The sequence below is a fragment of the Polyodon spathula genome, chromosome 4, assembly GCF_017654505.1.
Source record: "Polyodon spathula isolate WHYD16114869_AA chromosome 4, ASM1765450v1, whole genome shotgun sequence".
Classification (NCBI taxonomy): Eukaryota; Metazoa; Chordata; class Actinopteri; order Acipenseriformes; family Polyodontidae; genus Polyodon; species Polyodon spathula.
This window is the reverse complement of record NC_054537.1, coordinates 20,490,543-20,512,753: the sequence shown is the minus strand read 5'-3', so window position 1 is coordinate 20,512,753 and position 22,211 is coordinate 20,490,543. Positions and strand designations below refer to the sequence as shown.

Below are 22,211 nucleotides of genomic sequence, written 5' to 3'. Positions count from 1 at the left end.
CTGGAATTTAAACAGCAATGTTATAAGGTAGAGTATGCACCGGTAGAAATACCTGCATTATAAGCTGCAGGGTGGCTGGGTAGTCAGAACACTTTAGGTTATTATCGGAACACTGGTTCCCTGAAATAAAAGTGTAACCATTACCTTATGGGTATTTACCTCTTGAAGACCCGAAACCTGAAAGATCAAAGCTGCTCTTAGAGTCTGTGACGGAGTGTCACAAAGACGGCCGGAGTGGGGGACGTCCGACTAGAAACAGGAAAATAAACAAAGAGAGAGGTGGAGTTTGGTGGAGCTGAGCGAATGGTCTCGCTCAGCATTTAATGAATGAACAGACAGACAGAAAATAAACGGTTGTAACAATACAAAAACAGGACACGGCACATTCACCAAAATAAATAGACAAACAAAACGGACTAAACAAAACATGGTGAGCAGATATTTTATTACTACTATGACTGCTATTATTATTATTCGTATTACCTCTGTCTCCGATCCCGTTCCCCACTCACCGAACACACAACCCCAAGTATGTGAAAACATGCTGCTTTTATGCAGCTGTGTCTAAACTCGACTGCTAATCAATCATTCAATTGGAGTCGCGGTACAACTGCACATGAGTTAAAAAAGTGCAATTCCCCATGCCCACACATTATTACTTTTTACCTGCTCGTGAAATGCTGTGCAATCCTCGTGCCTAAATACAAATATACATTTTAAACACTCGTGTTACACTGACCCGTTTATATCCGGTGTACCAATGACTATACACCAACATTAACACACAACATATAACACAAAATATACACTGGCGGGCACTTTGCCATACGGAGTCATGACCTGCACTGAAGGGCATAAAAGCACTGTGGTCACAGACCTCATCGTTTTTCCCTCAAGCCTGCTGGACACAGCGACCTTGAAGGTTAATGTTTACATTTCTATTTCAGGGAACCAGGGTTATGATAACAACTTAACGTTCCCTTTCAAGTACGACATGTAACATTATCGTATGGGTAAGTGTACCAAAGTCATTGCAAGGGCAATATTGCAGAACAAAAGGCTGTTACAACAAAATTACAACAAAAAGTGTGTTACCATACAGAGCCCCAGTAACAAGTAGCTAGGGTTAAAAAATTAAAAAGGGAGAAACTCACCTCTATGTGGACTGAGACTGAGAAGCCGCCCTTAACATTTGTTCCAAAACCAGGGTTTTGAGGATCCATGACATTAGGTCTGTAGAACCTAGTAAAAAGGTATGGGGAGTGGCTCACACTGCTGCATTGCAAATGTTCTTGACAGATGCACCCTGGAATAAAGCCAACGAAGTGGAATGGGGAGTGAGCATTTGTGGAGGGGGTAAGTTGGCTAGCTCATAGACAGTCCTGACCGTTTCTGCTATCCATTTGGACAGCCTCTGCTTAGACAGGGCTTGACCATGGGACTAGCCCCATAGCAGACAAAAAAATTGTTCTGACTGTCTCCAACATTTCATATTGCACAGACTGGTTGACATGGAATGCCAAGATCATCTTTGGCAAAAAAGGCAAGACGGGGACAAGTCAACGCTGTTGGTCCCCCCATTTACGCCAGGGAATATGTTTGGTCCTGCGGTGGATGAGATGCTGCAGCACTCTCACCGCGAGTTGATTCCCCTGCTTCCCAAACGACCACCTCCAGTAAACCAGCTACAAACTGGCACTCTAGGCCCCAGCAGCCTCAAAGACTGGCACAGCCGGCTGCACCCGTTGCCAGAGGTGATATTCAGAACCGGTCCACGGCTTCCTGGGGCAAGTAGCATCCTTGGACATGAGCTATAAAATTAGGCTCCTAGACCAAGATGGCAATAGAAGTCTCCACTTGGGGAAATTGGGCCAGGCCCAGCTTCACTGCATCATGTACCCAATATAGGGTGTTCATCAACCGGGAAAGCAGGAGCTGTTGCCTGGTGATCCTAGGAAGACTAGATTTCCTGCTGACAAAGACAGTTTAACAGCAGGGGGTGCACTCTGACTCCATATCCTCAGCTGGGAACACTAGCTCTTGTTTGCCCGCCTCAGAGGCGGTGATGGACTGTACGTCCTACTGTAGTCAATCTACAGTCTTAGCCCCAAGAGGACAGATGGGGCAGGCAGCGATGAATATTCCTGCAGTATATTCTGCGAGAACAGTGGGAAACAGCTGACCAGCCACCTCAAAAGGGATGATGGGGAGGGTGTAAGGGTTGCAGGAGTTAGGTATGCAGAGAACTCATCAGAGCTGCGGGAGAGACGTTCCTCCAACGTGTGCATAGTGAAATGTGCACAAAACTCGTAGAAACTGCTGTGCTTGTCCTCAACAGGCAGACTGGCCTTGCATGTGTCGCAGGGGTACTGGTTCAGTGACTTTAGCACAAGGTGGATACGATACAGTACCGGGACGATACGGGTTTGGCACCAGTGCAGCAACCTTGGTCCCAGTTCGGTACGGGTCCACCGGTTCGCAGTTACTGTGGGTAGTAATATACAGGGATGCACCTGTACAAGCCACTACCAAAACCACTCAGTCAGTACTCACACAATATTGAGGGAAGCCTGCTTGTTAGAATGAACTAACAGCCTTCGTAATGTTGATGTTAAAGAGGTCACCAAAATGGCATCCAGATGTGGGAGAGACTGCAAACAGCCACAACTGAAGCAAGTATCTTGGTCCTGAGCAGCGCTGTTAGCCCAGTTGCTACTCTCACTACACGTGTGTCATTGGCAGGCCTGCGGTTAGTCTCTGTAAAACAGAAAAACTCAATGAGAAAAACACTTTAACAATTATATACATGTAATATAAATCATCTCACAATTTTAGCCAAAGCCAAAACGAGAAATAAGCAACTCCAGCTGGAGCTATTGCAGCCTGGGGGGAGAGCACAAAGTCAGCTGACTTTGCTTGATCCTTGGGAAGGAGCAACTCAAGCAGCTGGCTTCACACGATCAAAAGGCTGCAGTAGGACATCACAAACAACAGGCTGTAGTGCACAAATACACGTAATTAGTAAAACTAGCACTGCGATTATTTTTAATATCTCATAATTTGTTTAAAAACACAACACATGCGAAATATATAGCAGAAAATGTAACAAGTACTTCTCTGAACCAGCTCTCCTGTCAGGTCTGTTCTTGAAAGGAGAAATAGCATTGAGGTCTGTGACCGCAGTGCTTCTATGTCATCGGGGGCGGGCCATGACTGTTTTGATACATCTTATTCAGGTTTTGGGTCTTTGAGAGGTAAATACCCATACAGTAATGGTTACATTTCATACTTAAAAGGGAACATATGTTGTCAAGGGAAAGAAATACAGATATATTTGCACATCCTTTATCACAGTTTCAGATTGTAATTCAGCATAAACATACACTGTTTGTGTTAATATATTTAACCTAAATTATTGGTTAACACTGTGTTATAACTACAGTTATTGTCAACAATGTTCAAATACTGATACAGGTGTTGTCTTGTTGGGTGTGGAATAGTGCCAAACTGGCAAAGTCAGCCATTTGCTTTAAAAGTAACTATTTCTAGACACTGTACCTGTATTCATTCCAAAAAGAAAAAAACAAACATGTGACAGACTGCAAATTATTAGACTGGAAATGTGCTGGTATATTATTTATTTTGACCACATTGTATTTATTACATGAAAGTAACATTTTATTTAAAAGGGTAATTGAACTGAAAAATGTATTTATCTAAAAATATAACTAACTTAGTCCACTTCATGCTATGACCAGGTCTGTGAGTATTCTGATTAAGATATGGGGATAATTCAGATATTGGTGCAAAACAAAATGTTGCAGGTGTTTTTCAGCTGAATTATCTTCATGCTGGATCAATTCTTTCCACCAAGAAACAAAAATGCACCAGATTACTGTTGTTCCCCAGCTTCTTTGATCACAAAATTGTTTAATACAAAAACAGAGATAGATCACACGGATAACTTGGATTGCCAACAACAGATGATAACATCGACGTAATTGATTCAGTCAAAGTCAGGATGTAAAATAACTTGAGTTATTGCAGTTATTTTGTGTGAAATGAGATTCTAGTTGTCTGTGTCCACAACACTAATCTACCATAATTTCAGCAATCTGGCACATTTGTAGTCAGTTGAGTTAAAGCATACTGACAGGACAGTGTAATTTTCATCAGTTTTACAAACTGAAGCCTGCCATCATTCAGCTGACACAGACGCTTTGAACTCTGCATAGGCGTCTATTTCATCCTCCTTCTTGAATATTGTCCAGAAGTGGATGGACCAATTAATGATGTTGTTCTCTTACAAAGCAATAGGTTGTGGTATTTTATTATTATTATTATTATTATTATTATTATTATTATTATTATTTTATATTATTATTTTATTATATTATTATTATTTTATTATGGTATGTTTTCTTAGTTCAGAAGCAGCTTGAACTCAAGAATTGACCATGATTTACTGGTTCATTAAGAAATTGCTAAGGTTTTTCCAAACTTTAAACTTCAACCTTAATTGTTAAGATTGCTATATGTAGATTACATCTGCCCAAAACAGGACTGTATTTGTAATCTGAAAAACATTTTACAGTTGTTTTATTTGTTGGAGCACTTTAATCCAATTACTAGCTTTCCTTTTCATGTTTCATTTTTCATTTGAGTATATGTCCACCAGCTGTTATTGACTGGCTAAGCCAGACAAAATTGTTCCAGCACTTTAATATATCTAACCAGACTGTTCCAAAACACATTCAGAGGGAAATGGCACCAGATCCTGTAGACCAGATGCTCTGTTCTCTTTTCTAGCTCTTTTTTAAACATTCCTGGAAACTCTTAAAGATTGATTATAAAACTGTGATATGACTGAAAATGTCTTACTCCAGTCTGATGCTGAATACACAATTTTATAATCCATTTTTTTGTAGACCCACCTGGCTGGCTAGATCTGAACTGAATTGGTTTGAGGGTGCTGAACCACTATATAGTATTGCAGTCTTCTTTACCAAACTACTTAAAGCAAACCACTTACATATTTTTGTGCATTTTTTTCATACTTATCGCAAGCCCAAAATATCCATACTTATTGTACTAAAACCAGCATAAAACAAAACCAACAACATTGCTCAAACAATTAAAGCAGTTTCTGAGAAGGGTGACAAGGAAAGACATGCTGGCTGTTTAACAATGAATAATACAGAGTAATCTGTTGCTTCCTCAGATATAAGATTGATCAATCTATTAACTAACGTTTATGCTGCTGCAGGAGAACAAATGACAACATTTAGACAAAGATTAGCTTAACTGTCCTCTTACAGGCATTTAAAAGGCGTGATGTGAGGATACAAAGAATCATGTATTTTAATCATTTTAACCAATAGCTTTGTCTAACAACAGTAAGATAAATGTCTTGGAATCACAATTACCCACGATGGTTACTGGTTTCCTCATTCCAAAAAAGACATGCAAGGTATTGCAATGCTCCAGATAAGTTTTTAAGTCATTGAGCAATTTACTCTCCAGTTTAAACACAGCGTGTAAAAAAAAACAAAAATAAAAATAAATTATAATAATAATAGTAATTAGGGCAACTAAAATGCACCATTACATTGAAGTCACAAGTACTTCCAATAAACACAGTACATTTATGGAGCATAAATATCTATATATACTTTTTGCATGCAAGCACATTTTTCTTCTTTGTAATCATGTACAATTTGAAAACTTAAAAAAAAGTAATATATTAAAGTGCTATATATATATTATATATATAATATATATATATATATATATATATATATATATATATATATATATATATATATATATATATATATATATATCAATTTTTTTTTTTTTTTGATACATGCTTTGTTTATATTATGCTTTGCAGTTCGAGGTCTCAGATGGAAACATTAAATTGATTTTTTGGTTACACAATTAATGTCAGATAGCCAAATATCGGTTTACTGAACAACAGTTTATTTTCAAACAGTTCATGTACAGTACATGTGATCTTTTTATTAAAATATATATATATATATATATATATATATATATATATATATATATATATATATATTATATATATATATTATATCATTTAATAATATGTTATACCTTCAGTTTACCTTCAGTTTCTTATTTTTGGGTATTGGCTTAAATTCAGCACTCAAATTTTCTTATTCTTACTGTGAAAAGACAACAGGGCTAGCTAGAGATTGGATAATGTTTGTTTGTTGTCTTTCCTTGTGTCGTTTCCTAGTAACTGAAGACATTGTATTCAGGGATTGCAGAAAAATATCAAACATTGCAGAAAAATATTTTACATTTTGCTGTTTATCTGAGCCTTTTTTCATCCATCGTTTGTACCACAATTATTCAATGAACTTGCAATTACAACTTCCAATAGCTGTACCAAACAGTCCACAAAGTTACTCACATGGAGTAAGCAAGTTGGAAAAGCAAGTGGAAAAGTCAAGAAAGCCAATATTGCTACTTGACGATGAATTATATATATATATATATATTATATATATAAATCTATATAATATAATATATATAACGATATATATATATATATATTCCTTGAATATACTTTAGCTGGGATTTTTTGATTTTTTTTATTGGTCCCACTTTAAATTCTTCCCTTTTTAGATAACACTAACTCGAGATTTCAGGCTCCTGAATATACTTATCTATACAAGCGCCACACACATCAATATTTCCAACCATGCTGCACTTTGAATTATTGCTAGTCACACATATGGCAAGATTACTGCTTTATGGAGTACTCCAGCCTCACAATCCCATTAATTAAGTGTGCACAGAGGCAGGCTGCATCAGGCCACTTCATGCAGCTTGTAAAATGAACTGCATTGTGCAGCACAGCTGATGTGGAATCCCATTTGCAGTCTCTTGTGTTAATGTCCTCTGGGACTTCAATTCCCACAGTTCATTTGTAAAATGCCTTTTACTTAAATTACAGTCAGGTATAAAGGGGGTTAAACAGAAACATGACAGGCCACCTACCCTCCATTTTAAGGCTCACAAAGATTAGCACATGCCGATATAAAGAAAAACAAAACATGCATACAGCATATAAAGTACTGTTAAATTAACTAGAGATACTGGATAATTTGAACTTGCATGGTTAGCTAGTATGTGAAACACACCTTTAAATGAAAACCAAAAAAAAGGTAAGCAAATAGTAATATACCAAATCTTGAATGGTGACCCCCCTCGACATACTGCTACATTAACATTACACTAACGAAAACCAGCAGAAAAAGCTATATCTCAATAACTTTGAGTAATGTGTTGAGAATGTACAGCAAATGTTGAAATATACAGTGATGAACATTGCACCTCTAGCCACTAGCTGTCTAACCTTGATATTAAACAGTAGACACGTATGCATCATACATGGGTGTAACAGCATAAAGTAAAATATGATGTTTACAACATGGTTCTGTTTAGGCTAGTGAAAAGTGGATTTATTCTACAAAAAACTGAGCTGCATTATGACCAGCTATTGTATTTATTTATGACGACATTGAATGAAATTATATATGGAGTGGTGCCATGTTTTAAGAAGAGATTAGCACTCTTTCTCTCCGGTGGTGTCTGTCTGGAATTTATTTGAATGGTGCTACACAACATGGATAGAAAATGGCCTTGGTCATAAAATACAACTCTATTTTTGAATCAATCAGAATACAAAAAATTGCTTAATTTAAAGTCTTGTTTTAGTCTTCTTTGAGTTAATTAACTTAATCTGTGGTGTGTGTTTCGCTCAATGCACATTACAAGTGCACACTGTGGAATGGGAAAAGTAAACACCCTGGGACAACTGAAGCTCTGAAAGTTAGGCCTTGGATATTTTTTTTTTTTTTCAAATGTAAAGTTAATATATAACATCCCACAAAATTAGTGTCAAAAACAGAAAGCAAGAAACATACCTTTTACAAAAAGTAATGATTCAGCACACTTGCGTAAAACAACTATAATGTGATTATTAAAAAGTAGTTTAGAAGGATGCTTTACTCAGTGCAAACCAAGAAGCTAAACCTTCAAAATGCATTTCAAAATAGGTATTAGCTGTCTTTGTACAGCAGTCATAGTGTAAAACAAAAGAAAAAATGTTAAGACAGACCTTATACAGTATTGTACTAAAGCAAATGGTCCATATACAGTTGTGGCTGAAAAATTAGTCAATTTTAGCATTATTATAGTTTGTGGTACATAATTGTAAATAAGCTTAATAATATCCCGTATCACCAAAACATGTAAGGTTTATGCAATTATTGGAATAAACCCCCTAAAACGTTGAAAATGTTGAAAAGCTAAAAGGCATTCCCAAACATTAATGAGCTGGTTTGTTTGTCTGGTTAATCACTTTATTAATAGAGTAAATGATGCTCAAGCTTCCATCTGAACAACCTCAGGATTCTAAACAAAAGCCGTGATGATAACCCTATTAATCCACAGCCTGAGCTGCAGTCAGATTGTCTATCATGAAAAGAAGATTGCCTGTTAGCAAAACATGCCGCACAAAGAAGCGTACGATTAATACTAATTCAGTACTAGCAGCTATTTGATACCTTTTATAGAAATGTTATTGAGCAGCTAAAAAAAAAAAAGTACATGAAAACAAACATTGAGAGGCATTTCCCTTATAAAGGTAGGAGATTACAAATCTCATGATCTCTACTTACTGTATTCCTTTCTACTAATGAACAACTATGAATGTACTTTGATATTGTATGTATGTAAATGTCATGCTTAATTCAGTGATTAGCACTATCTAATTATTATACTTGTATACAAAATACAGCTCCATGTTAAATGGCAAAAGGGGAAAATATGTGGACAATGAATGGGAATCTTTAACTCCATCACATTTGATACCTTTTCAAAACTAGCATTTACAAGAATGGAAACATTTTTGTTCATGGTATTCTCCTAATATTGCCTTATTATTGTTAAACCATACAAAAATGTTTGCTCACATTACAGGCAGTGTAAATGTATAGCACTTTGTATGTTAGTATATTCATAGTTCTTAATGTTCAGACTCAGAGGTCTAGCCTGTGTTTTGAAACAATAAAGCCTTCCTTCACGCCTCAACCCCTACATGTAAATGCTGGCCACATTGCATTTGCACGATCCCAACCTGACTTCAAAAAAAATACCAGCCCTTCAATAATGTGGTGTAAGATTATATGAAGTCTTCAGTAATCAGGCAAGGTCACATTTTAGGAAGCACATTTTAATATCGTGTTAACTGTACATTGTAACACTTTCTGGTTTAGACGCAGAGACATTTTCATTCAAGTGAATTATGAGGATACTGTATTATTTACAAGCGTGAATTCCTTGTGGAGGATTGGGATGAGTTCTTTTTTTTTTTTTTTTTTTTTAAGACAATGTACAGTACCAGCACATTTTAAAGCATTTACAAATAATTATAGCCAGCAAGATGACCACCTTCAGTATTAAAGGCATCTATTGATACACATCAGTATCTGCAATGATGTCTCTTCAGTGTCTCATCATCTTTCTGTTTTATTCTTTGATTGTGCTTTTGTGGCCTAAGATCACTCACTTTAGTTTCAGATACTGTGTGAGCTGGCTTGGCTGTTGTACTTAAAAATGTGCCAATGTGTTCATATATTATTACTATGAAAAACAGCTGTGTTTGTACATGGAAGAGTGCTGGGGAGAGATATGTGAAAATCCCACATTTTAGATTGGATAAATGGTCCGTCTCTGGTGGGGAGTCAGTTCTGGGTGCCAAATGTCCACAACGAAGAGCAGTCTGTAGCCGCCAGTGTCTTGCAAAACTACACGTTCAAATGAATTGTCGAAGATGAGAAGTTTCCTTTCTTCCCTGGATCTGTAGAGTGGTTACAAAATGACTTCTAAAAACATAATATAACAGAAGAAGGTAATCATTAAATAAACAAACAAATACATCTGTGAAAAAGTAGACGGCCTTAGCGCACTGATGAAGGCATTAGCTACAATGTTTGACTCACTGACTATCCTAGTCTTACCTCAGATTTTGATTGAGAGTTTGAAGTTGTGGTTGAATAACTAAGCACATACACCTGCGTGTAATTAAGGCTGTTCAAATGGACAGCATGCTGTCAATACTGTTTTGCAACACAGATCCTTTCTAACCAGGGCAGACAACAAAAAAACAGCAGAGTAGACTAGGTATGTCAAATGCTCCACCTGCTGATTATTTGCTCGACTGGAAAATGTATAATTTATAAGTTTTGACTGCTACAATACTATGCTTCCTTAGCCGACAGCCTTCATTGGGAATGACCAGGCCCAAGTGCATTCTCAGATGGCAGTTAGTGGGCCCAGTATGAGGCCAAATGTGAGTCCCAGGCTACATGAGAGTACTTGATCTACACTGAAAAGCAGATATTCTTTAGATTAGGGAATGAACCGTTAGGTTTATTGAAAGTGCTATTACAACAAATAATTAACAAATATAATGTAATTATTCTATTCTATTTATTCACAAATAGAAATTAAATAAAAACAAAATTTAAATGGTGTATCTTATTTGTAAAGACATTTTTTGAAGTGTATTCTCTTGTGGCTTACACTTCAGTCCTAATTAGTCAACTGCAACAAACTTGAGAATGCAGTCCTTCGTTCTGAACGAAGTACTATGAAGATCATCCCCTGCTCTGTACTATCTTAGCACTGTGTGCAAAAAACACAGGATCAGCTGATCGCCCACTTAGGGTTAAACTGATCATTTCTACTTTGTGTATGGAAAATGGAAACGAGTGAGGCAGGGACAGGAGAGTAACAGGACTGCTGCATTCTTGTACTCTGTGTTTCAACTATAATCTAAGGAATTTGCCTACATTTTTCTTCATTCTAGATTTGTGCATCACCGAAATACTGTATTGTGTTAATTAACAGGTGCATTTTACAGTCAAAATCAAACATTTTAAAAGATGATGTTACCCTTTCAGCACTGAAGGAAATTGTCAATTCATTTCTATAACATTCAATGTGAAACTTCAGTGCCCAAAGTTGAAAAGAATACTGGTAGTTTGCAGAAATTAGAGAAACAGTCATCCTAATAGTTGTGTAATGTTATAAATACACTACAAGCATAAGTCAATGGAATCCAGCAGACAGGGATTTTGCTAAATAATTTAATTAAGGGTAACCTTTTAAATCATGTCACTTTTTTTTGTCTTCATTTTTTAAAAAGTATAAGCAATTACAATAGACTGTATCTAAATACATGTCAATGCACTTTGTTTTATTTACACATTGAGAATGACGTTAACTCAATTCTTTATTAATTAAAAAACAGCCACTTTGTTTAATATGTTGAAAATACAAATCAAATGGTTCTATTCATTAGTAACACTTTAGTACAGCTCTTAGTCTCAAGAATCCGTGGACTAAATTAATCCTTTGTTTTACAATCCACTAGAGCGCAGAAAACTGGTGCATTGTGTTCATTGCAACTGAGCACATCTTAAAACTTAACCTGCAGTGTATCTAGAAGCACTTGATTCATTGCAACTGAAACTGTCCTGCAGTCTCTCATTAGTACTGTCCACCTTACTGACAACAGGATCATCCACAGTTAGTACGCTACTTTTAGCTTGTTGCAATTCACTCAATAGGTTTTTAAATTGAAACCATAAAATAAATAGTGATACAGTGTACACAAATAAGAAGCTGTAACTTGATGTATACTGTTTTTTATTATTATTATTATTATTATTATTATTATTATTATTATTATTATTATTATTATTATTATTATTATTATTATTATTATTATTATTACTACAATGCCTGCTGATGGTATTCTTAAAATACAAATACAGCATTATAAAAAATATATAACATTTCAATGCTGCCCTGTATAATGTTAACCCATGCAAGACATTTGTCTAAGATGTGAAACCTGAATACAAATGAGTATAGTAAGATTAGCAATTCAAAAATGCACACCAATTATAAATACAAAAGGTTTGCAGGTCCTTTGACAGTTTTTAACAACTGGCAGTTTTCCCCTTGTCGTTTGTCAGTTTTGGGTTCTCTGGCTAGCACTAATTTAAAATAACACATTATGCATTCAAAGAACACTACTCTATTCTGATCTTTAGATCTTGAACTTTATAAATACATTTGATGTAATGTCTTGAATGACTTGGGTCATTCTGTGTTAGAGTAAATATTATATGTGGTTGGAAAAAAATGTATTACAGCACAGATGACAAATATTAAGGGAATACTAAAGAAAAGGGGTCTGCTTGCCAAAATCAGCAAAACTTGTGCACCATTGTAACAGCCTACTGTTCTGAAACCAAATTAAAACTGTGGGACTCTTATGCACTGATCACTGGTCTCTGGATGTCTCTCTGAATTTCCACTGGAGCAGCTTTTATAAGAGACTCTTAGCCTCTTATAAACAGAACATCTAAGTAAATAATTAGTGTTGCTTGCTTGCGTGCTCAGAAAGCAAGTCCTATAAGAAGCAATACCTTGTTGCCAAAGCATGAATTGACCCCACTCTCCTTTCTCTCTCAAGTTTTCATCCTCTGGTATAATGAGATCTCAGTGTCCATCACACCCAGGGCTTCATCTTGAATCATCTTCCAGTTTCTCTCCAGAGTCTGTAAAAGCAGGGAATGAGGTATACTTCCAGGCTAGCTCCAACAGAAGACCCTACTCTAAATACACTATACACAGTCAAATCTACAGACAGTAGAAGGACCGTCAAAACCAAGTATGCATGGATAACCAATATGTGGATATGTACATAGTGTAACTATTACATACCTTTGAATGTATAATCTGTTAATTTACATTTGTACATTAAATTGAACATTTTGAATTAAGTAGAAACCAAACTAAAACTTTTGCTATAGACAGGTGGTAACGAAGGATAGACTGTATTATTTGGAAAAAAAAAAGTAATCTTGCCCTTTTGAATTTTTATGACTTTTAAGAAAGATATAAAGCCGTAGAAAAGTTTGTCTATTGGCAGTTTTCAAAGTGGATTTTATTCATTTGTCTTGCGTCACGTGGTGTTCTGTGATGTAGTTGCAGCAGAGTTCAGTTTCTAATTTTTGAAAGAAAAGTTTTTTTTAAAATTCTAAATTCATTTTCTGCATAGCAATTTTGCAGTCAGTGCTCCATGAAGCCTGGTACTTTCTTAGAATTCCAGATTTCCAGAAACACATGCTTCAAAATACGCAACAAAAAATATTTAAAATATATATGTTTAATTTGACATGCAATTTTTTTAAAAATCAGTTTATTGACCAAAGACTAATAAAAACATTTGTTAAAACGTGAATTTCTGTGAGATTGTGAATGTCATGCTCTCTGCAGACAAGAATGTAATAAAGCAGCTTAAACCAACCAAAAAACATTCCTTCACTATAAATGCCAGCTCAGATTCAAATGACTCTGAAACACAGAACGCTACTGGAGCCATCATCTTTTGACACTTAATTACCCAACTATCACCTTACTAGATCAGATATGTCACCTATGTTTGACCCAGGGAACAAGTCTCTTGGATTTTATGATTACAATTTGAAGATTAATATTATTTTGCATGTTCTTGTATGGATATATCCCAGAGTTGTCAAAGGTAATAAATATTGCATAACTTACACTTGCCAGCTTTTTTAACATCTGCATGTTTCCATACAATATTGTGTTTTATTCATATGAGATAACTGGACAAGCCAGTACTGCTAAACTAAACATCAATGTGGTAGCTCTTTATTTTTAAATGTAGTGCATCATCAGGAAAATGCAGTGAATAGAATTGAAGCAAATGTGTTACTTCTCTGAGAGTATTGTTGATTCAATGGGTCAGATTTATTAATGTGTTTACACACAATCAAACTGTTAAAGAGTAACTTGAAATGCCAATGTTCGTTTATCTGATTTATTTATTTTTTATTTAAAAAATAAACACACATGAAAATGATAACTAAAAATTGGAGCTCCAGAACCACTTGCAATGATATCCAAGACTGCAAAAAATTGAAATGTAAAAAAAAAAAATATTCAAATAAAGCTACTCTAATGAATCTCTGGGACACCAGTTTATAATTACATATTTCTGAGCACACAAGCGCTGCAATTCATCCTAGAATTAGTGTGAAATGCCACTCCAACACCAGCTGTAACTGTTTGTATCTAAATAATTGATTATACCAACTAAGTAACCCATGAAATACAGGGACAATTCAGAAAAGGCACTGCAGAAAGAAGGCATAGCATTGAGAATAAGCTAGAGATTACAGCTTCTAATCATAATAAAACCCCGATAATCAGGCATTATCTTGGTAGTTAACCTTGTTTGTGCGGTAGCTTTCCCGGCATAATCAACTACCAGATGTTAATGCCCTTGAAACAGAGTTATTTTACTTGATTCAATCACCTCACAAGCTTGTCTTGTACAATCACCCAGCCCTGGCATTTTCTGCCATCCCAAAGAGGATGGTCCTCCGAGCCTGCTTGTCAACACGACTTCATAAACAGTGTTGTCATTTTTGTTGATTTAATGCCTTATCACCATGTAGGGCTCTCATGTCTTAGGGCATCTCAGATACCAATGTCTAACAGTGACTCACATTGGTAGTGCTATGGCTGATGCAGTTACAGGTTCACCCACAGTCTGTCTGATTATTTCTACTGCTGTCTCTGCAGCTTTCTCATGTGAGGACAAGCCTTATTAGTTCAGGGGCAAGGTCAAGTTTATCAGATTACCAGTAATATAATGATACCCATAATCAAATATAACTCTGGCACTTTTTTCACATCAGTTAAGTCACCAATTACACATCAGTTTGAGACAGTCCATGTACAGATTATTCATAATGGGGCTAATTAAGTAAGCTGGTATTATGTAAATGAAAGAACTATAAAATGTACATAACAATTGAAGTGTGTATATCTATCATATACAATATCAGGCTTGGAGATCAAGTTCAAGTTAATTTTCCTGATATGTGGAATTTATGCACAGGCATTATGAAGACTGTATGAATTTTGGTCTCTGTGATATGGTTGGCAGTTAAAAACAAATAAGACGACAAACGGTTTACTAATCGGACCTAAGGTATCAGTTACCTAAGGTATCATGGAACACAGTATTTGTAGATGAAGGACACTAGGTGTGGTAATTGAACCTAAAACTATATAAAAATGAGACACTGTGGAACTGGATGCACTTTTTTCTTTCAATTTCCAGCTGATGCTGGCAGCATACCTTTACAAGATCTGTTTACCCAGTTTCCTTAGTCCACCACGCCTGGGCCTTGAGCCTGTCCACGTTGTAAAGGGATCGCTGCCACACTGATGCAAAATGTCCTGTTGGTGTCCAATCTTATATCATTTGCAGGCCTGAAAAACAAGCCTTCAAAATTGCTGATGTCAGCCAGTCTAACACTATTAACATGAAACATCAGAATGACTTTTTGTAACTATCTGCTTGATTTGCCCATTTACCACAGACTGAGTACACACACTGACTGCCACAGTGAACCGCTAATCCAATTGTGATCAAACTTATTTATACACTACATTATTTATTTATTTATTTATCTATCTAGAGAAGTGATTAAACGTGCTTATGATATTCTTTAATTATTCAGAGTATCAGGCTCTGGAGGCATATGGAGTTAGTTTGGATGTCAAACTTATGAACATACTTTTTCATGTTATTGAGAATTGTTATTACATGTATAAGGGGCATCGGCATACTTTGAACTCATTTCAGACACACACACACCCCTTTACTTATAATGATGTTATACTGTTTTTTATACAAGTAGTACTGTATACTGTCTAATCTGAAAAAACAAAGAAACCTAAAAAAATGTATATGATAACTTCATTGTTAACCATCATTTGCTTGTGCCCTTAAAACACCTACAGTATTTACAGAATGTTTTGTAACAAAATATATAAAATGAAAGTTTGCCAATTGGCAATTAGCACTGCAATTATAAAGCATCACTGGTGTCAGCTGACCACTTAAAAATGATTTGTGGCCTCTGGACAGTCAAATGTATTAGCGCACACAGTTAAGACAATTGAAAATCGGTGTACAGGAATGGAACAAAAACCATCCTTTTTGTGTTCAACAGAATTTTAAGACGTTCATTCTGCTGCTCAGATCTTTATCTCTTTGCAGAGCATCTCCCAAGTGAAAATAAAAGCATGCATCATCAGTGCCAGGATCTCCAGATTCTAGTCCCTACCTATAAAACATAAATCACACTTGGGTATATCCAAACCTCACTAAATTGATTTTTGACTTTTTAACATGCTTTGCAGTTGCTTGTAGTTCAGTGACCCCTTCATCAAGCAAATTACAATGGTTCCACCACGTTCAATTCGTTTTCAATATAAATTAAGAACAGGTAGGTCTAGGGCTTTGGCATCATCTATCTCCCAATCAGACTCAAAATAAAATTAGTTCAAAACTGTTGTGTAATGGCATGGTAGAAAATGGAGAATCAAATTAAATACAGATTTAAGATTACATCGGGTTACTCCCACATCTTGGATAAAACACATAGTTAGGGGGGAGTACATGTAATCATGCAAAACATGAACTAAATACATGCTTTATTTTCTTTGTAAACAAGCCAGCGAGCCAACCTAAAATGTTTGCCTGAAGCCTTTCGGTTTAAAGTTTTTTTTTTTTTTTTCTTCTAAAAATCAACAAAATGTACATCGTGAAATCAAACAGAATACTGTTCTTGCTTCCTTACACGTCTCATTTTACAACTGAGAACACAATTCTCTTCAGAGCCAATCAAACATAAATGGAGAAATGAGGTGCCATGCATTGTGATGTCACAAGACCACCATAAACTGCTCACCTTCAAGTAAGGGATGTTCTCCGCTATCATATTTTCTGATTTAAGGATGAAACCGTAGTGAACTTTGGCAAATCCATCATCAGGTGCAACAGATAGGACCTGGAAAACAAGTGAAAATAAAAATATGAATGGGAAATAAAACTTGTATCCATGCAAGCTGCATATTACTAACCCACTGTCTCACCTAACCCCTATACAGGGTATGGATGGATTTTGTTTATCAGTTCTATTTGTTCTGTACTATTTGACTTCCATTTGGTTTGCTGTATAGCAGTGATTTTATGTTTTAAAATTTAATTCTGTGACGTGAGAAGATATATACATATATATATAGTAACGGATGTAGCAGGACAGGGGGGCCTGCAATATCAAAATGTTTTGTTTTATGGCAGGGACAGAGTTAAAGTCTCCCTACAAGGTAATTGCTTCTGTTTAATTTGTTTTATTGTTTTGTTTAATTATTATCACTTGTACTTGGCAATTATTGAAAATTAGAGCCAGGTGCAGGGTATAAAAGGGAAGCAGTCTGTCTGCTCCAGGCTGCTGCTGTTGAATGAAAAGCCCGACGGAAAGTCATAAAGGTCTGTTTAAAACTTACCCTTGGTTTTACAAAAATTAGTATCAAGGTGTTTTGTTGTGGTGTTATGTCAGGTAAACAGCTTACTGTCTTGCATGTTAGACAAGGACCTGCATGTGTGTAGTAAGAGCTCACACATGCAGGTCCCTTTCTAACATGTCTGTTTTGTGTTTTTGAATTAATATACAGTGTGTGTGTGTGTGTGTGTGTGTGTGTGTGTGTGTATATAAACACATCTTCTTTAGTAGAAGGGTTACACAGGGTTCAATCAATTTGGTTTTTTACTACCCATCCAAGTATTCTCGTTAAAACATGTTAGCACGGCATCTGGCTTTTCAAGGGGGTCAAGAGGCAATATTATCGCCAATGGTCACTCATTGTTGCCAGGCTCATTTCAATGGGTTCAAGGAAAATATCTATTATAGAGTTTGGATTTTTTACGTATAAAATGTACGTTTATTTATCAGGCTAATCCTGCATGGTTTAAATTATTTTGGACACACTGTATACTGCACTCTCACAGAAACCCTGTTCATATATTGGTTTATCAAATGACTAAAGATGTTTAAGGTGAAACAAAAGTCAGTCTTTGTATTAATTGTGAAACAGCTCCTCTTCTGATTTGGTGTGAACACACTGCATTCTGTACTCAAAATCAACATGCATCATTAATTTAAAGAGATGAGTCAAGGAATTCTGTGGGGGAATGCCTGACTCAATTTACTTTATTCAAGAAATTCAATGGGCTTCAATAGTGTGTCAAAGAGTAAATTAATTAATTGCTGTAATAATGTATATTCCTTGACAGCAGATCAAGAAACAACATTATTTTTTAATGTCTGCCTTGATAACTTTTTTTTTATTTGAATCTGGTCCCTGCTGTCAGACAGCTTGGAGAGGGGGTGATTGGTGCAAGGCTGCTTCACCAGGCAGCTTAACAGATTCATACAGTTGAATGCTAAGCAATTTTCACTGTTTAGTTATATTTCCACATCCGTGAAGCTTCACTTCTTCAAACTAACCAGTGCCTCTGAAAATAAACATACACGGAGAGGGCCAGCTTAGGTGCAGATTGCTATTGCAGTGTAGAGAAGCGTGCAGACCAGTAACCTAAGCTTGTGTATCTCAAGGTCTTCCTTTTGTAAAGTTAAACACCACATTAGAGCCCTGTCCTGTAGACATGGCATTTCCTGAAATGTAGCCGTCAGGCACCCACAGACGAGGCCTCCAGCCAATTTTATCTCACTATTGTGGGGTGCATTAATTATTTATTATTATTCTCCATTAATGGTTTGGCGGGCTCGTCTTTGTGGGGTGGGGGGGCCATAGCCACTTCCTATCTGCGGCACTGGTGTGCATGCATCTGTTCATGTATTTCCAGCCAGTCTCACGCAGGTAGCCGTCAGGCACCCACGGACGAGACCTCCGGCCAAATTTATCTTTCACTCGGGCCCCGAGTGCCCTCCAGATTCATCAGGCCGCGCACCCTTCACAGTTCATAAATCATCTGCAATTGCAATCATCATTCATTCATTGCTATTCTTTCATAGCGGATTCTCTGTGCTGAATTGTAAATTTGGTTGCTTTTCTGAAAGGAGAATCCGCCCCTAACCAAAACATCATCAGCAAAAGTACTGTGTGTGGCCCATAGCCACTTCCTATCTGCGGCACCGGTGTGCATGCAACTGCTCATGTATTTCCAGCCGGCCTCACGCAGGTAGCCGTTGGGCACCCACGGTAGTCCCACTCGTGCAGGTAGTCACTCAGGCCCTGAGTGCCCTCCACAGTCATCGGGCCCTGAGCGCCCTCCACGGTCATAAATCATCTGCAATTGCAATCGTAGTCATCATCATTCATTCACAGCGGATTCTCCGTGCTGAAAACAAGTACTCAGTAAGAGGCTGACATCCTGCATTGTAATTGTGGAATGAAAGAAAGACAGGAACAAAAAAGCAAACAATAAAAACCTCCATCAGTCAAGACGATAGATAACTGGCTATCTTTCCTCACACCGGCTCACAAGGCTGACAGGTTTACCAGCATGGTGTCCCTGGGCCTCGCTCCTCTTTCCACATATTAACAGCAGCTGTTCTCTCCTGGTAGGATTACTAGAATAAATTATAAATCCCTCTCCCTGCAGTGCAGCAAAACCTTAGCAGACCCCAAATGCTAAATCAGGAATCCTAGTGAGCTATAGCTAGTGCCCGTTGATGAATCCAGTGGTTTTATCTTTTTGTTTGTTTTAATAGTTTAATATTTTAGTTTGGAAATCAAGGTTCTAGTTTATAAACATGTTGTCATTTCAGACTCAGTTGTTGAGCAGCTTTTTGTGTGAAAATAATGATAAATGTGTGCGTGGCGGGCATGTGGGGCAGGTGTTCCTCGTTGATTAGTAACAAAATAATACATTTAAATAAATTCAAGTAAATTACAAGTAATTCCCAGCAACGTGTAGTAATTTTTTTTATTTATTTTTTTGTATTTTTGTTTCTATCAAGTAAAAAAAATAAATACTTTGGATGATCTGGCCTGTTGCATAAATTTATAGCAGGCAACCAGAACTGAAAAGCAGCTCTGAAACTCAATCAATTCACCTTAACACATGAAAATGTCATGTCATTATCATAACCCTGGTTCCCTGAAATAGAAATGTAAGCATTACTTAATGTGTGTTTACCTCCTAAAGACCCCGAAACCTGAATATTATATACCAAAGCTGCTCGACTGACCTGTGATGCAGTCATGCCTGCCTCCGAGGGTATAAAGGGCTGCAGGCACAGGTCTGTGTCATTTTTCTTTTAAGCCTGCTGCAAGCATGGACGCAGTGACCTTGAAGGTTAATGGTTACATTTCTGTTTCAGGGAACCAGGGTTATGATAATAACCCAACGTTCCCTTTCAATACGAAACGTAACCATTACCTAAATGGGTGAGCACACCCGAACGACCGGAATGCACAAGGCTAAGCTGAGAGGCTGCCTTATCTGTTACTATGAGGAAACCCAGTAACAAGTAGCTAGGACTAAAAATTTGAGGGAGAAACTCTCCTCTATACCTGTGTTGTAAGGGTCGACTTAGAAGCCGACCTAAGCACTAGTTCCAAAGCCAGGGTTTTGAGGATCCACAACATTGTTTGTAGAACTAAGCAAAGGTATGGGGAGTAGACCACACCACAACCTTTGTACTGGCCTATGCAAAAATTAAGCAGGCTTTCGCAATTCAGAATGCCTGCATCTCACTCACCCGCTTTAAGGAGGTGATTGTAAGCACGAATGCAAGGGCTCAAATAGAGGCTTCATGAATGCATCAAGCACCATGTTAAGCCTCCAGCGAGGAACAATATTTTTTATAAGTGGCCGAAGCTGCTAAGCTCCTTTCAAAATATGTGAGTGAGCTCCTGGGGAGAGACGTGGGAGAGATGTTTCTCCAGTATGCGCTTGGAGAAAGATGCACAAAATTGTGGTTAGTCAGTGCCTCCTTGGTGTGCTCTGGCTGCAGGCAGATTGGTCTTGCATGTTTCGCCGGGATACAACCCAGGCATCAGCAGCTTTGTTATATAATATTCAGGTTTCGGGGTCTTTAGGAGGTAAGCAACCATTAGGTAATGGTTACATTTCACACTTGAAAGGAACCACAATATCTGAGTAATTACATTAAGAACCACTCAGAATTACTGGGGATGCCATAAATTGTTTAATGGGAAAGTAAAAAGCTATTTACTCTAAGATTTAGATTACATATTGTTTACCGCATACACTACCGGCTTATTTATATACTTTATGTAAAATTTACAAAACATACAAAAAAAGATTCCATTTGCATTGGTTTTTTAGGAAAACATATATTGATAGCCTCTAAACAATGTTACAATGTTACCTTTAAATATTTTTACTTAATTATTTTTTTATACTGTCACTATTTTACAATTCTCTTTCCAGGATTTGCTGGTTTTGGTGCGAGACAGAAGTGGGACTGCAACAGCCACAATCTAACTATCTTCTACTACCATCTATTATTTACCTCAGAGGAGAAATGATCATCTACTAACAACATGTGTTGATCATCTATAACAACATGTGTATATTTCAGCAGAACCCCCCCCCCACACACACACACACTTAGAATGGAATTGGTAATTTAATTACTGTGGTACTGACTACACTTAAGTTCTATAGAACAAGGGACGTGGTGGCTCTTTAGAGGATGCACAACCTACTTGAAATGTTTTAAATAAATATGCTTTTTAAAATGTATTTATTTGTAATATACAACAATATATAGCCTTTATGCAGAGGAAGCAATCCCATACAAATTCTCTACTCAATCACTACTGTACCTACTTTTGGAGGAGACAGACATGATCCTGTCTCAGTTATCATTAGCATGTCTATTAGCCAATCATATTCTTCCATTGCCAATACTGGCATCCCCTTTAGCCAATCACCGGACGGTGTGCCCTCTCACAGTGATGATGTTGGACACCAACACTGACGAGAGTGAAAGGAAGTATCGAATGCCTATAAATGGATTTATTTCAATTGTAATATATTTTTTAAAATTATAATTGAGTACTGTTTCTTCTAATTGTAATGTACCTTGCTCAAGAATTAAAGTGTGGCTGAATTGCTTCTTTTTATTAAATATATGTTTTGTATGTACAGAACAGTAATTATTGTGTTGGTCATTTATTTGTTTAGCAAATCAGGTCAATAGGATGTGTTTGAG

At 36.8% G+C, this 22,211-nt stretch overlaps 1 long non-coding RNA gene across 1 annotated transcript; it reads right to left on the bottom strand.

Annotated features, from left to right (window-relative positions):
* Window positions 1-9,212: 9,212 nt before the first annotated feature.
* Window positions 9,213-15,487, bottom strand: LOC121313811. The gene is made up of 3 exons (XR_005950042.1): window positions 15,290-15,487; window positions 12,540-12,671; window positions 9,213-9,898 (listed from the first exon to the last, which is right to left on the bottom strand). It is a non-coding gene; the product is annotated as an uncharacterized LOC121313811 (long non-coding RNA).
* Between the last annotated feature and the right edge of the window lie 6,724 nt (window positions 15,488-22,211).